The 16,578-nt window shown below is 37.4% G+C and overlaps 1 protein-coding gene across 22 annotated transcripts in view; it reads right to left on the bottom strand.

The window, feature by feature from the left end:
* FHIT (fragile histidine triad diadenosine triphosphatase) overlaps window positions 1-16,578 on the bottom strand; it is a 1,508,090-nt gene that overhangs the window by 913,289 nt on the left and 578,223 nt on the right. Inside the window, exon 1 of one of the 22 annotated variants that reach the window (XM_054479722.2) lies at window positions 3,089-3,219. The exons of the other annotated variants lie outside the window; for them this stretch is intronic. The gene's annotated coding sequence lies outside the window, so the exon portion shown is untranslated. Of the gene's footprint in view, window positions 1-3,088; window positions 3,220-16,578 lie in introns of those variants that run through there. 22 annotated transcript variants of the gene reach the window in all.

Genomic DNA, 16,578 nt, shown 5'->3' with positions numbered 1-16,578 from the left:
TGAAATTACTCTCAAATAACTAGCTATTGGTGACATTCCTGATAGTGCCCGAGATTTCTCAACTTTTGCAAGACCCCAGATGGTCAGAAAGAACTTTACCAAATTTGGTTACTTGTTTTTAATGGAAGGATTTTAAATGTTCTTTTAACAATCGTCTCAGTTGCATTTAAAGACTACTTAGCAGTGTTTGCAGCTAGGAGAACAGGTAATTACCAGAGTAAACTAGCAAATTCCTACTGGTTATAACCTGAAATAGGAAGTAATACATGGTCAAGAATGTAAAAAATTACTTATATATGTATATTTACGAACACATTTTTTAAAATCAAGTGAGCGAAATGGTATTAAACCTGGTTAATTCTGCCAATGACCATTTGAAAAAGAACAGTGTAATTTGCCTAAGAAAACAATTCTCTCACAGTTAAGTCAGATGCCTAATTATATCATCCTTTATCTGGGACTGTCAAAAATAAAACATTTTGGATCTATTCACAATAAAATGACATTTTCAGATTCAATTTCATACATTTTGTTTATCCATTATGCTCACAGATCAAAAGTGACTAGATTCATCAGCCAAAAAGAATATTTTAAAGAGCTGCTAAGAACTTCATAAAGATAATTCTGATTTTCTTTTGTGGGGGGAACAATTTCTTTTAGAGGAGTTAGAAAAAAATGAGCAAAAAATGTTTTGAAAGAAAAAGAACCTCACCAATGTTACTAGAGAGCAGAGTTGACATGGCATTACTCATAGTGATTGGTTAAGGGTAAAAGTGGGGGGAAAAAAGCAAAACTGTAAAGTAACTGATTATTTCACTCTCTTCACCTGGCCTTAATTCAAATCAGAACACTTTTCCCACCTGTGTTACTTCAAACAATTCACCAGAAAAAGAAGAGAAAATGTGTATTACATAACCCAGAGCACATAGAGCGAAAGTGCAACGTTATCATTCAGCAATTACAATGCTCTAGTTTATTTTTAAAATAGCTCAGAATTGGCCATGCTCAAGAAGTGGTCCTAAATACAGCAAGAGAGCTCTTCGTTTAATACAATACAGATTTTTCCTAACAGCTTCCTCTGCCACTTCACATATTTCTTTCATATCCCTACATGGCCCTCCTAAGAAATATACCTTTAGCAATGAACACTAGGAAAACATATCGTTGTGGAAAGGCATGGAAGAGAGTCTACTCTCTTTACTTCCTTTAGCGTGAGGCAGAAAATATTTCTTACAGGGTAGCCATCCAATACCTGAGCACTTTTAAATACTCTGCAGCAGGTAATTTGTTTTTCAGAAGGGTGGGAGTTAAAAGTAATACAGAAAGTCGTAATGGGGTGAGAGATTAGAATTTTCTCCAAAGTTATAGCCTTTAGATTTAGCTCCTGCAATTCTGAAGGGCCTCAGAGATAAGGAAATCATGTTGCAAATGTGAGAAGTGAGATTTAGAGAGGTGAAGTGACCTGCCCAAGGCCTCCTAGAAAGAAGAGACTCTGGTACTCGAGGCCCTCAAGTCCAGGGTTCTTTCCACTTGCCCACGTTTTCCCTGGTTGTCCTCTCCTCTGCCCCTTGATCTGACAAATGTTCAAAGGATTACTTAAAATAGTCCCCTGCTCAAAATAACAAGGGCTTGCCAAAAGAAGAAAAACACTTTGAAATATAGATTCCAATTAACTGCCTCTGATTGCTGGATAACTCTTCAAGTCTCCCAGAAACCGATTCTAGCAGTATGTGTTATTTGTTTATAGCCAACCTTTGTTCCAAAAATAACTTGATATGTTTTACAGAAATATGTAGAATACATACAATGCAGAAAATTATTGCAAAGGAGGAAAAAGGATGGGAAAAGCTAGTAATCTTGGGGACGAATTGTCATACACCAAGAAAGCAATTTATATACCCGGTGGCTTAACAGCAAATATTATAATCAATGCAATAATAGTGACCCAGCAGAAATACACTGTGAGTTGAAATAAAATGTTAACAAGAGTTTGTGGGGAAGGATAAGACACAAAATTCCTGATAATGTCTCAATATGCAGGGTTTGGACTTCTGAAGCAGGTCACTCCTAAGCCTTCAAGCTTAGGAAAAAAGGAAAAAATGAGAGGTCAGAGGATAGATGGGAGGACAATGGGGTAGAGGGAACCACAACAGGTTGACGTCCACCTAGGTATCACTTACCAAAGAACTGAAAATTTATCAGGTAATTGGAAGCTCAAATTCATGTCACCTGGACTGAACTGCGCTTTTGTTATGTTATAATGCAATATGGTATAAATCAATTGGCTTGAATTTTAAAATTAGAGCCCAATTACCTGTGTAAGGGAATCATAAATCCAACTTGTATTTTTCTAACAGGGTTAACAACTCACGATGCCAGCTTAAACTCAGGAAAATCAATGGTCTGGGCTTAAGAACAATTGTGCGTGGTACTTTATCTCCCTGGTCTAGTGTAGCAGGTGGGCAGTCTAGGAGTTGGGGGTGAAGGATTTGGGGGAGGGTAGAAGCCTAAAGCAAAGAAAACAAACAGAAAACATTGAATATTGCTAAAAACACCACATGCCAGGTAAATAGGAAGGGGGGAACTTACATATAGTAGACAGTGAAAATCTGGACACCTGTTACTTGATGAAGCATCGCAGGAGCAAAGGCAAAACACTCCTGTTGCTTTGCTTGTTCTGCAAAACTCTCCAGAGCTAACGGAGCTAATGTGAGATGAAAAGCTAAAAAAGGAGCGAGTCAGAACTCCCACTGACAGCTTCCAAACTGGACCTTCCTAAAGGCGTTTGCGCCTGCCTTAAGCTAGAGACTCCCTTCTCAGGTGCAGTTTGTTGACCCCCTCTTCAATTGGAAACATCTGAGGTTCACTCTGATAAGGGGCACGTGGAGGAATAAAGCTGTGGCAGTGGTGGAAGAATTAATAGTCCAACTTTTATGGAGGGCAGTTAACATTGCGTATGCGTGTGTTTATGTAAGTATATATACCTACATATACACACATATATGTTATACATTATTGACATAGAAATTCCATTTTCATAAAATTCTCCTTGAGAAATGGTTGAAGAACAGTGCAAAGATATACATACAAAATTCTTCATTGCGGTCGGGCGCTGTGGCTCATGCCTGTAATCCCAGCACTTTGGGAGGCCGAGGTGGGCGGATCACGAGATCAGGAGATCGAGACCATTCTGGCTAACACGGTGAAATCCCGTCTCTACTAAAAATACAAAAAGAAATTAGCCGGGCGTGGTGGCGGGCGCCTGTAGTCCCAGCTGCTCCGGAGGCTGAAGCAGGAGAATGGCGTGAACCTGGGAGGCAGAGCTTGCAGCGAGCCGAGATGGCGCCACTGCACTCCAGCCTGGGCGACAGAGCGGGAGTCCGTCTCAAAAAAAAAAAAAATTCTTCATTGCAGCATTGCTTCTAAGAACCAAAGTTGCACACAAACTAGAAGTCGTTCAAAGGGGGTGATCCAAGCCAAGTGTATTATATTTCACTCATACAATGTAATACTATACTGAAATTATAAATGATGATATAAAATTCTATGGACATGATACGTGGTAAAATAAAACAACAAAATAGTATTACTGGATGTATCAATTGTGTGAGTGTGTGTATGTGTGTGAATAAGAAAGTGTGGGAGAAAATCCTGCATATTAAGCTTATTGCTGTTGTAGGATAACTGATACTTTTTCATAATTTTCTGTCGTGTTGGATTTTTACATTTTAATTGTTATAAAATAGTCAGGTATTACTTTTATAATCTGGAAAAAAAACCCAGCAATTTCCATTTTGGATCTTGAATACAGTAGGAAGGATAGCAGGGTAGCAGCAGTCACTGGGCAAAGCAGACGTCAACCAGGGCCTACCTACAAGGCTCTCACTGCACAAAGCACCAGCACCTGTCCCATAATGGCTTCCATTTTCACACAAAATTCTGCCAACTGGGTACATCTTCTCAAAGAGGGGAAACAAATCCACCAAAATTAATTGTAGAACTTATCTTTATGTTCTGTGGGCCAGAAAACTCAGTCTATACTGTGCTTCTGAGAGCAATAATCCTTTCTAGGCCTAAAATACAGTGTGTCTTCTATTTTGGGCTTATGGTACCTCTGTTGTCTCATTGTTCAAGTGGATGTAAAAGTATTAATTCAAAAAACCCATGTTCTCTGCTTAAAGCACAGAATTGTCAACAAAACACACTATTAGAACACATGCCTCTCACTCAATCATTTCTTTATCTTAGTTTCTTGTGGTCTATTCCAGAGTAAGGAATTTGCAATGTTGGAGTAAGAGACCTAAGAGGACCTTAGAGATCATCCCATTCAGCAACCTCATTGTTCACAAGAGAAAGCCCAGACTAGTCATCAAGTGAGCTAGCCAGGACTAAAGCCGAGGGTCTGGCAGTCAGTCCACTGTTTATCACTTCAGCTCTAATTCCATTCAAGACACAGCTATAGCTTCCCCCTTCTGGAGAATCTGAATATTCCTTTAGCTAATGTTGAAATAAATCAGACTTTCGACATCTGATGTGACATACAGAGAGAAAAAGGCAGCAAATCTAACATAACGTACCAGTTAGCTTTTCCAAATGCATGAGAAATACTTTCAATAATGGAAAACACTACACATACTACTTTACGCAGTCGACTTTTGCTTCTGTGATAGAAAAGGGAAAAAGTTCAGGGGAAGAAAACTACGCGGGTCATTTGGTGATGTTTTTAAAAGGTTTACTTTCAGAGGCACAAAATTTAAAGTGTTTTTCTTTTTCTTCTATCAAAACCAAACATAGTTACTAGAAAACATCTGAAAAATGCAACAAAATGTTAAGAAGCAAAAAAAGAAAACATGTCACACAATTCAGCCAACAAAAAACCACAGTTAAAATGTTAGTATAGTTCCTTCTAGGTTTTTTTCCTTTTTGAACGGTTGAGCACTTCATATATATACCATTTCCAAGTTTTGTTTTGTTTTTTTACCTAAATTATACCTAAGCATTTTACGAATTCATTAAAAACTATTTATAAACATTATTTAATGTATGAATGATATTCCACGGTATAGATGTGCCAAATTTTATTTTTTTCTTTATTTATGTCATTTAGGGTTTTTCTATTATACATAATTCTATAATGAGCATTGTAAGAAATCCATCTTGATCTTAATTTCTGATTATTTTCTTGTCTTAAATTCCTAAAATGGGGAATTGCCAGATTAAATACTATGAGCATTTTAAATTACCAGGAAGTTTATAACAAATTTTGTTGTTTCCACCAAAAGTACATAGAAGTACCCATTTTATAATCCTTTTTCAGTAAAACATATTTTCAGACCTTTGTTAATTTTACAGGTGGCAAAATTAAAATTAAAATTTATTTTAATTTGAATCTTTATTATTGAAAAATTCGGTATACCCACTGGCCATTGTGGCCATCCTTTGGCAGATCTACTCTTGAGGTCTTGGCCCATTTATTTACTGAGTAAAAAGGAAAGCATTTTGATAGATCCAATCTTTTTTTTCAATAAATAGATAAATAATGAATTTTTAAAATAAATTAATAAACTTATTTAATTCACTAAAGCTTAAGAAACACAAACTCCTGGGCTGATCAGTTGGAGGCTGTAGAAAAATGAGCAGAACACACTTTTTTTCCAAGTATATTTTGTATAAGCTCTATCTAATTAATGAAACGTTCCTGCAACTTTCTGCGTCTGCTCATTCCAAGCATCAGATTAACAAACGGTTGACATAAAATGAAGAGCTACATGGTATTTCTTTGATATGTGGCATATAAAAATCACAAACTCTCTCTTTAAAAATAGAGTGTTCTGGTTCACACTGGTCCACTGAGCAAACCTATTTACTGCCTTTCCCACCCAAAGTACTTTCTAAATGATACTAAAGAAATGCAAAAGTGCAAACCCATAACCACAAACAGAATGGGAAGAAGCCATTAGAAGATAAATGATTTGAATAAAAGTCTGTTGAGTTCTGAACCACACAGCAAAGGAAACCACAGCCTAAAAAGAGGTTGCGACAAAGGAGGGCCGACCTGCCTGGTTATTCCAGAAAGAATCGAGCCTCAGAAATAGCAAGTACAACACAGGATGGAAGAGATTGGTGGGGCTGAAAAGGGGGGTTAATTCCAGGTCAGGATGTATATGTAACATTGACCACCCTTCCTCCTGGCTCTCCATGTGGACTAGCCTGAGGCCAAGCACCAGCTTCAAGGCAATAAAAAAGTGGGGAGAACCATGACATTTATCATTAGTGTTAAAACCTCACTCTAGGCCAGGCGTGGTAGGTCACGTCTGTAATCCAAGCACTTTGGGAGGCCAAGACAGGGGGGATCACTTGAGGTTAGGAGTTCAAGACCAGCCTGGTCAACACGGTGAAATCCCATCTCTACTAAAATACAAAAAGTAGGGCCAGGCGCGGTGGCTCATGCCTGTAATCCCAGCACTTTGGGAGGTCGAGGCGGGCGGATCATGAGGTCAGGATATCGAGACCATCCTGGCTAATATGGCGAAACCCCATCTCTACTAAAAATACAAACAATTAGTCAGGCGTGGTGGCAGGCACCTGTAGTCCCAACTACTTGGGAGGCTGAAGCAGGAGAATGGCGTGAACCCGGGAGCGGAGCTTGCAGTGAGCTGAGATTGCGCCACTGCACTCCAGCCTGGGCAACAGAGAGAGACTCCATCTCAAAAAAAAAAAAAAAATACAAAAAGTAACTCAGCGTGGTGGCAGGTGCCTGTAATCCTAGCTACTCAGGAGGCTGAGGCAGGAGAATTGCTTGAACCTGGGAGGCAGAGGTTGCAGTGAGCCAAGATCACAGCATTGCACTCCAGCCTGGGCAACAGAGTGAAAGTTCATGTCAAACAAAACAAAACCAAACAAACAAAAACAAACCTTACTCTAGCACATTGAGATTCCCCAGTTCCCATGCACACACCCTAAACTGAAACTCTTCAAGCTTGCTATTCACAAGACCCACCCACTTAAAAACAGACCGCAACAATAGCCTTCTTATTGCCTCATTCTTTCACACACACCACAGATCACCAGAAATTTAATATGACAAGAAAGTCTACCACAGAAAAGAAAATGAGCAAGTAAAACAACAGAAAACATGACACTGGAGAAAACAGTTTAGGGGAAAGACACAAACTTTAAAAATAAAATCTAGTTAATATCGTCAAGAAAGATTTGAGGAGATTTGGTAACTGCAAAACAAAAACAGGGTTCTATTAAAAAGGAATAGTCAGATAAGAAAGAGCTCTTTGGAATTTTATAAATGCGTACATAAAAAATTCAATAGAAAGTCTGGAGGCAAAGTTGGAAAAAATCTCCTAGACTACAGACCAAGTACAGAAATAAGTGAGAAAAAAATAAAATATATAGATGAACAATTCAGGAGGTCTAAGGATGACTAACCAAATTTTCCCAATAAGAAAAAAAGAAACTGGAGTGGAGGGAATTATCAAAGAGATTGCATTTGAAAATTCCCCAGAGTTAAAGGGAAAGATGAATGTTCAAAGTATAGGAATCTACTTGATACCAAGAATAATTAACTGTAAAGTGATAGAAAAATGAAATTCCTAACAATTTCCTGAAAAGTAAAAAAAAAGAAGGTGGCCTACAAAATAAGTAAGAATCAGAGTAGCATCAGACTTAGCAGCAGCAGGATTGCATACTAAAAGACAGGAAAAAGGATTTTCAACAGAGAAGTCTACACCCAAACTATCAATTGTGTTTTGAGGGCAAAATAAAAACTTCTAAACCTGCAAGCATGCAGAAAGTTTACCTCCCATTCACCCTGATATGGCTTGGATATTTGTTCCTGCCCAAATCTCTTCAAAATGTAATCCCCAATGCTGGAAGTGGGGCCTGCTGGGAGGTGTTTGGATCATGGGGACAGATGTCTCATAAATGCCTCCGGCTGTTTCCTTGGTGACAAGTGAGCTATTGCTCTGAGTTCACATGAGATCTGGTGGTTTAAAATTGTGTAGCACCTCGCTTCCCCACTCTCTCTCCCTCTTGCTCCTGTCTTCGTCACATTATGTGCCTACTTCCCCTTCCCCTTCTGCCATAGTTGTAAGCTTCCTGAGGCCTCCCTAGAAGCGGAGCCAGCACCGTGCTTCCTGTAAAGCCTGCAGAACCATGAGACAATTAAACCTCTTTTCTTTATAAATTATCCAGTCTCAGGTATTTCTTTATAGCAACGCAAAAATGGCCTAATACACACCCTTTCTTAGGAAGTTAATAGCAAAATCAGAAGGCAAATTAGAAAAGAAAGAAAACACATTCAATCCAGCAAACAGTGACTCCAACCCTGGAGAGCAATGGGCACATCTCAGGATGATTCTACACAGCATGTCAACAGAGCAACCTGTCCAAATGGGAGCAAAATGGAGGTCTGTAAGAGACAGGACCAATAGAACAAAGAGTGTAATTATGAGCTTGAAAAAACTTGAAGATATTATTGAGGTATATACTCAGAAAAGGTAACAGGACATCAGAAATTCCAGCAAAAACAAACAAAAATAACTTTATGAGAAAAACTTGAAATATATATTACAGAAACTAAAAGGTGGAATGATTTTGATAAAATGATTTAAAGGAAGAGAATCCATTTGAACCTGATTCTAGACACGATCTCTTCGAGTATCACAGGAATTGTGACAGAGACCATGTGGGGCTGCACTAAATAATTTAGCAAATCTTAATTGTGCAAATATTTTCATTATTTCCAACTTTGGAAAAATCACAAACAAAGACTACTCTGGTGACAGAGCAAATGTCAATTAAATTTGACAATGCAAAAATAATGGTATATAGCTGACCAAGAATGGAAAGTGGAAGGAAAAGAAAAGCAGTGAAGAAAAGGGTAGAGTGCACATATCTCATCCTGTGATGTGTGGAGGCAAAAGACACAGGCTAGATTGATGGACCAATCAGGGGAGATATAAATACAATTTAGAAGTGGCAAGCCCAATAGAAGTTGAGAATAATGTCGTGTTATGGTGGGAGCATGTGAAAAGGTTAGTGTAAGTTAGTGTAAGGCAAATACTTCTTGTCTTTAGAAGAAAATCAGTAGATAACATAAAAAATAAATAAGTGTTAACTAGCAATATGGAAGTAAGACCAGGAATGTTGAAAAGTGATTGCATTTAGGGAACTCAGGTGGAGGTGGGAAGGGTGGGATTGGGAACTGTTACTTTCCACTAAAGGTGTTTCAAAACCATTTGATTTTTAACTACGTGCTTATTTTTGCTTTCATGAAAAACAACTCCAAATTATGATTATAAAAAGCAAGTACATTGTTACAAGCTCTTTTACTAAAAACAACAACGCATAATTGAGCCTGTATGAAATGCTGTCTTCTAAGCCTCTGGACAACGCTGGAGGAATAGCGAATAAAGTATAACTGGATTTATTTATGACGAGGAGAGAGCAAATGCAGTGTACGGAAACGAGACACATCATTTTATCTCCACAAAACAATTAAGCTTTCATTAGGGCTTAATGACAGGATGACATTTGGGGGTTTGGAGGGTAAGCACATCACCTTCATTATCAAATCAAAGATTATCCAGTATCAAGAGGAACAGTTTTATTTATTCTGTATTCTCCTCGAACTCCCCACCCCAAGCTCTGTCATGACCCTAGATAAGATGGGAATTGAACAAAAGTTCCCTAGTGCTAATTGCGTATTCTCTCACATCCCCAAGATTGCTGTCTCCTAGCCATTTCATGTTAATATCACAGAAAGCAGACAGCAAGTGTATATTTGGATGCACAGCTAGGTACATTTCCCAGAATGTATTTTTGAAGGGGTTAGTTGTTGGAACGTTGGCAAGACACTAGTGACTCCATGTTTTGGCTACTATGCCTTTCTGTCCTGAAAGCCTGGTGTCCGTGTTATTTAGAACAGCCTGGGTAAACTTATTACTGCACACTGTGTTCACAGAAAAGGTTGGTTCTGAGTTCAATTACAATCCCTAGCAGTTTAAACGATAGCTGCTGTGATATAATCTAAAATAAATTGCTTTTCTCAAGAAGCCATGTAAGCCTTTGCACTGCATCTTAGCAGAGCTGCTGGTTTTGTCTCATCTGAAACTCAAGCAGGGTACAAAAGCAGGACCTCTGAACTCCTGTTTTTACCTCAAATGTCATTCTTCTACACTTCTGGGGCTCTCTGTTCACCCCAAATTCCTATCCCAGAACTAGATTTATGAGAAAGCAACAGTGTTTTCACTTTTTAATGCAAATCATCATTTTGTATTTATTGTTTTCTATATAAGCTGCATACTTTGCCTAGGGTCTTTTGAAATAACTCTATTACTGGGGGCAAGATTTGTTCTTCCTGTTCCCACAGCTAGAAGGCTAACCTGCTACCATGGCCCAAGATAGCAAGTGTGAGGACGTCCCCACCCAAATGAATTGGGGCACCTCTACAGACTCTCCATTCAAACTCACATCCTTCTCCTCTCTCCAAAGGGAATGGAGGAAAAGGAAACAAACTTGTCAAGCGCTCAATATGTGAAATGATAATTCTGGCTTTCTCCACCCTCCACCTCGCCAGGAGTTTTTCCCAAAGGTCCCATTGGCCCAAGCTCAAGCCTCAGCACTTCTCTAAACAAGATGCTTGTAGATCCCTTTGATGCCTTTCCACAAAGGCAATTAGAAGGGTTTCCAACGTTAACTATGTACATTCTTTCAGATTTAACAAGGCAATTTAATTAACACTGCTGTGTTTCTGCTAGTCAACAAGAGAAAATTGTCCTTTCAAGAGATTTTGCACATTGACAAAAATAATCCAGTAATACTTTTCCCTTTCAAATATTTTTCTTCTATTGAGATTGAAAGAGGTTGGTTTGCAGAGTGCTATATGGTATGTGCTCAGCAGCATTTTTCTGAAAGGGAATTTTTTTATGTCCACAAAAAAAACAACCAGGACAAATAAAAGCCAAATGAATACTTTAGACAAATTCAAACTCAAACTTAGAGCCACTCAGAAGGCAAGGAAGTCCTATTTCTTTTTATAACATACATGCAACCATGCCACGGGAGGATATGAATTGTAGCTCATGAATTATGTTTATCCTTAAGTTCTCTTGGAGCTATAATAATTAGAAAGAGACAAAGTGCTCAACCAGTATCCCTAGGAGGCACTAGGAAATGGAGGGGGTGAGGACATTTCTTTGATGTCTCAGCAATTGGAGGGCAAAACCGACATTTGGAGGGTTCTTAAAATGTTGCTAAAAGTTCTGTAGTGTGTTAGCATCACATAGCAAAGAATTTTCCTGCCCAGAATGCCAATAGATCCCCCTTGGGAAACACTGACCTCAAATGGGAGGTTGTCAATGCTGCACTAAGGCAAAATGAGCTCATTTTCCTGGGTCCTTCGTCTTCTCATTTTGCAAATCTAGGTGTCTGGCAGATAGTCAATGACTAAAGGAATCATCTAGTGGTGAAATGATGGTAAGTCACTTATCCATTCAATAAATATGTATTAAGTACCATCTGTGTACAGTGAAAGTACTGCTATTGACCAAGATTCTCTCCTTGACCAAACTTTAATCAGGCTCCTCTGATTCTCTCCCTAATCAGGCCTTAACTTTTGGACTTCTGTGTCTTTCTCTGTATTGCCCAATTTTAGCAAGAATCCTCTTAGACTGGTTTATCCAGAACCCTTCATCTTCAATATCAGATTACCCTCAGTATCTGATCAGATTCCATATCCACCACCATCCCTTAGGTGGTTTAATCACATGGCCTGCCTTTAGGTACATTTCATAACAATGTATCCAATTTTCCTGATCCAATTTTTTTGCATCCTTGCCAGCATTTGGCGTTGTTATTTTTTTCCAATTTTTTTGTGGTAAAATATACATAACATAAAATATAGCATCTTAACAATTTTAAGTGTATATTTCAGTGGTATTAAGTACATTCATATTGTTTACAACCATCACCACCTATCTATCTCCAGAACTCTTCATCTTGCAAAACTGAAACTCTATACCATTTAACAACTCTCAATTCCTACTTCTCCTCAGCCCCTAGCCACCATTCTACTTTCTGTCCCTACGATTTTGAATACTCAAAGCACCACAAATAGATGCAATCATACAGTATTTGACTTTGCATGACTGTCTTATTTCACTTAGCATAATGTCCTCAAGTTTCAATCATGTTGTAGCATATGTCAGAATTTACTTCCTTTTTAACGCCGACTGATAAGGAGGGACTTCTTTCTGTCCCATTTTGCTATTGATTTTCTATATACCTTACAGTTTTTTTCTGTCCCTCATTTCCTGCATTACTGTCTTCTTTTGTGGTTAGTTTATTTTTTGTGGTAAAATATTTAAATTCCTTTCTCATTTCCCCTTGTGTATATCTATTTTCTTTGTAGTTACCACAGGGATTATATTTAATATCCTAAAGTTATCAATTCTAATTTGGAATTATACCAGCTTAACTTTAATAACATACAAAAACATTGCTCCTCTACTTCTCTGTCCCCACTTCTTTAAATTATTGATGACAAAAAATTACATCTTCATGCAATATGCTCTAAAATATAAACTAATATTTTAAAAGATGTATTAGCGTCTTAAATTACGTAGAAAACAAAATGTGGAGTTACAAACCAAAGTTACAATAATACTAGCTTTTAGATTAATAATTTAAAAAAATTAGTCTCATATCATGTAGGAAAAAATGGAGTTAACAAAGCATTATTACAATAATACTAGCTTTTATAATTGCCCATGTTTTTACCTTTACTGAGAACTGTATTTCTTAACTAAGATTCAAGTTACTATTAGTGTCCTTTCATTTCAACCTGTAGAACTCATTTTAGCATTTCTTACAGAGCATGTGTAGTGGTAATAAACTTCCTCAGCTTTGGTTTTGTTTTTTTTGTTTTTAATATGAGAATGCCTTAATTTCTTACTCACTTTTGAAGGACAATTTGCTGAATGTAAGATTCTTGGTTGGCGTTTGTTTTTGTTTTTTTTTCTGTAGCCCTTTGCGTATGTCAGCCCATTGCATTCTGGACTCCTACATTTCTGACAATAATTCTGATAATCATATTGAGGATTCCTTCTACGTAATGAGTTGCTTCTCTCATGTTGTTTTCAAGATTCTCTTTTTGTCTTTCAACAGTTTGAGTATAATGTGTCTTGTGTCTTGGGGTGGATCTCTTTGAGTTCATCCTACTTGGAATTCATTGAGCTTCTTGAATTTTTATGTTTATGTCTTGCATCAGATTTGGGAAGCTTTTGGCCATTATGTCTTCAAATAATCTCTCTATTCTTTCTCTCTCTTCCTAAGCTTCTGAACTCCCACAATGGGTATGTTGGTCTGTTTGATGGTGTCCAGCAGCTCTGTTCCTTTTTCTTCAATATTTTTTCTTTCTGTTCCTAAGACTCATAATTTCCTTGTCCTATCTTCAAGTTTACTGACTCTTTCTTCTACCTGTTCAAATATGCCTTTGAATATCTCCAGTGAATTTTTCATTTCAGTTATTATACTTTTCAATTGAAAAATTTCTCATTCTATTTTTACTTTTTCTAAATCTCTGTATTGATATTGCTAGTTAGTTCATACATGATTTGTTTTTTACTTTTTCCATATCTTTTAGTTTTTTGAGCATCTTTAAGACACTTGTTTTAGACTCTTTGTCTAGTAGATCCACAATTATAACTTTTTCAGGGACAGACCTTGTTGGTTCGTTTTCTTTCCTTTGAGTGTGCCATACTTGCCTGTTTATTTTTATGTGCTGTTATTTTGTTGTTGTTGTTGTTGTTGAAAACCAGACATTTAAATATAATAATGTGATAACTGTGAAAATCAGATTCTTTTTCCCCTTCCCCGGGGTTTGTTTTCTCTTTTTGAATTGTTGTAGGTTGTCTCTGTGCTGAGGATAAGCCTGAGATGTAAACTTAAGTCCTTCTCCCATCTTTTGTGAGCGTGCATCTTTCTCTAGGTAAGAGCGGTGACTTTCTAATTTCCCATGTATATGTGGCTGCTTTAAAATGTACTAGTCTTTAATGTCTGGCTCCAAAAACAAAAGGGGAAAAGAAAAAAAATGAAAACAAAAGGAAAAGAGTGCTAGACCTGTAAATCCCCTGGAAGTCATTTCAGCTGTAGAAAGAAGGGCTTGCGACAATGGAAGGAAATGCAACAACAATGGCCCCTGGCTCTGTCTGCACCTTTGTAATCAGAAGCAACAATTAGCTATCAGAGAACAGATTCCTGATTTTTGAATGACAGTGGCCTTTTTGCACACCCTGGCTCCTATAAACTGTGTGCAGGCTGCTCCTGGAATCCGTGCAAGGATGCCTGCGAGTGGGGTACGAGTAGCTGATATTATTCTAAGAGCTAAAGTCAACCACAGTTAAGAGCAATTTACTGTCCAAGACTTCTCTTGGAAATTAAAAGCCTTCAATAGACTCTAGAGTTCTAAAATAGTTACATCAGACAGATTATGCCATGCAGTTGTTCTCTAGGTGAGGAGATACGTTCCTGGTGCTTTCTACTTTTTGATCTTCCCAGAATCCCCTCCTTATCAATTTTTTTTATTTAGCCATTTTAATAGATGTGTAATGATATCTCATTATGGTTTATATTTAAACTTCTCTGATGGCTAATGATGTGGAATATATTTTATTGTGCTCTTTTTTTTTTTGCCATCTGCCATTCTCTTCAGTGAAATGTCTCTTCATGTTTTTTGCCCATTTTCTAATTGGACTGTTTGGGTTTTTTTACTCTTGACTTTTCAGAGTTCTTTATATATTGTAAATACTAGTTCTTTGTGTAATATGTGGTTTGCAGATATTTCCAACCAGCCTGTAACTTGACTTTTCATTCCTTGTAGTTAGGCTTTCACAAAGCAAAAGTTTTAATGTCGATGAAGTTCGATCTAACAATTTTCCTTTCGTGGATTATGCCTTTGGTGTTAGCTAAGGACACTTTGGTTTTTTTGTTTTTTTATTTTTATTTTTTATTTCTATAGGTTTCGGAAAAATAGGTGGTGTTTGGTTACATGAATAGGTTCTTTAGCCGTGGTTTCTGAGATTTTGGTGCACCCAATACCCAAACAGTATACATTGTACCCAATTTGTCGTCTTTCATCCTTCACCACCCTCCTCCCTCACTTGAGTCTCCAAAGTTCATTGTATCATTCTTATGCCTTTGTATCCTCATAGCTTAGCTCCCACTTATGAGTGAGAACATAGAATATTTGCTTTTTCATTCCTGAGTTACTCTATTTAGAATAATGATCTCCAATTCCACCCATGTAACTGTGAATATCATTATTTCATTTCTTTTTTATGGCTGAATAGTATTCCATGGTATATATTCCACAATTTCTTTATCCACTCATTAACTGTTGGGCATTTGGGATGGTTGCATAGTTTTGCAATTGGAAATTGTGCTGCTATAAACATGTGTGTGCAAGTATCTTTCTTGTATAATAACTTATTTTCCTCTGGGTAGATACCCAACAGTGGGATTGTTGGATCAAATGGTAGTTCTACTTTTAGTGCTTTAAGGAATCTCCATGCTGTTTTCCATAGTGGCTGCACTAGTTTACATTCCCACTAGCAGTGTAAAAGTGTTCCTTCTCACCACATCCCCACCAACATCTATTATTTTTTGATTTTTTGATTATGGCCATTCTTGCAGCAGTAAGGTAGTATTACATTGTGGTTTTGACTTGTGTGTTCCTAATAATTAGTGATGTCAAGCAGTTTTTCATATGTTTGTTGGCTATTTGTATATCTTCTTTTGACAATTGTCTATTCATGTCTTTAGCTCACTTTTTGAGGGGATTGTTTGTTTTTTTCTTGCTAATTTGAGTTCCTTATAGATTCTGGATATTGGTCCTCTGTCAGATGTATAAATGGTGAAGATTTTCTCCCATTCTGTGGGTTGTCTGTTTACTGACTGTTTCTTTTGCTGTGCAGAAGCTTTTCAGTTTAATTAAGTCCCATCTATTTATCTTTGTTTTTGCTTTTTGTTTCTTAGTTATGAAATCTTTGCCTAAGCCAATATCTAGAAGAGTTTTCCAATGTTATCTTCTAGAATTTGTATGGTTTCAGGTCTTAGATTTAAGTCTTTGATCCATCTTGAGTTGATTTTTGTACAAAGTGAGAGATGAGGATCCAGTTTCATTCTTCTACATGTGGCTTGCCAGTTATCCCAGCACCATTTGTGGAATAGGGTGTCCGTTCCCCGCTTTATGTTTTTGTTTGCTTTGTTGACGATTGGTTGGCTGTAAGTATTTGGCTTTATTTCTGGGTTCTCTATTCTGCTCCATTCATCTCTGTGCCTATTTTTATACCAGTATCATGCTGTTTTAGTGACTATGGCCTTATAGTATAGTTTGAAGTTGAGTAATGAGATTCCTCCAGATTTGTTCTTTTTGCTTAGTCTTGCTTTGGCTTTGTGGGCTCTTTTTTAGCTCCATATGAATTTTTGGATTGTTTTTTCTAGTTCTATGAAGAATGATGGTGGTATTTTGATGAAAATTGACTTGAATTTAAAAGAAAAAGATTT

Source organism: Pongo pygmaeus, chromosome 2 (assembly GCF_028885625.2).
Source record: "Pongo pygmaeus isolate AG05252 chromosome 2, NHGRI_mPonPyg2-v2.0_pri, whole genome shotgun sequence".
Classification (NCBI taxonomy): Eukaryota; Metazoa; Chordata; class Mammalia; order Primates; family Hominidae; genus Pongo; species Pongo pygmaeus.
Note: the sequence above shows the minus strand (reverse complement) of the source record. Positions and strands in the feature narration are given on the sequence as shown.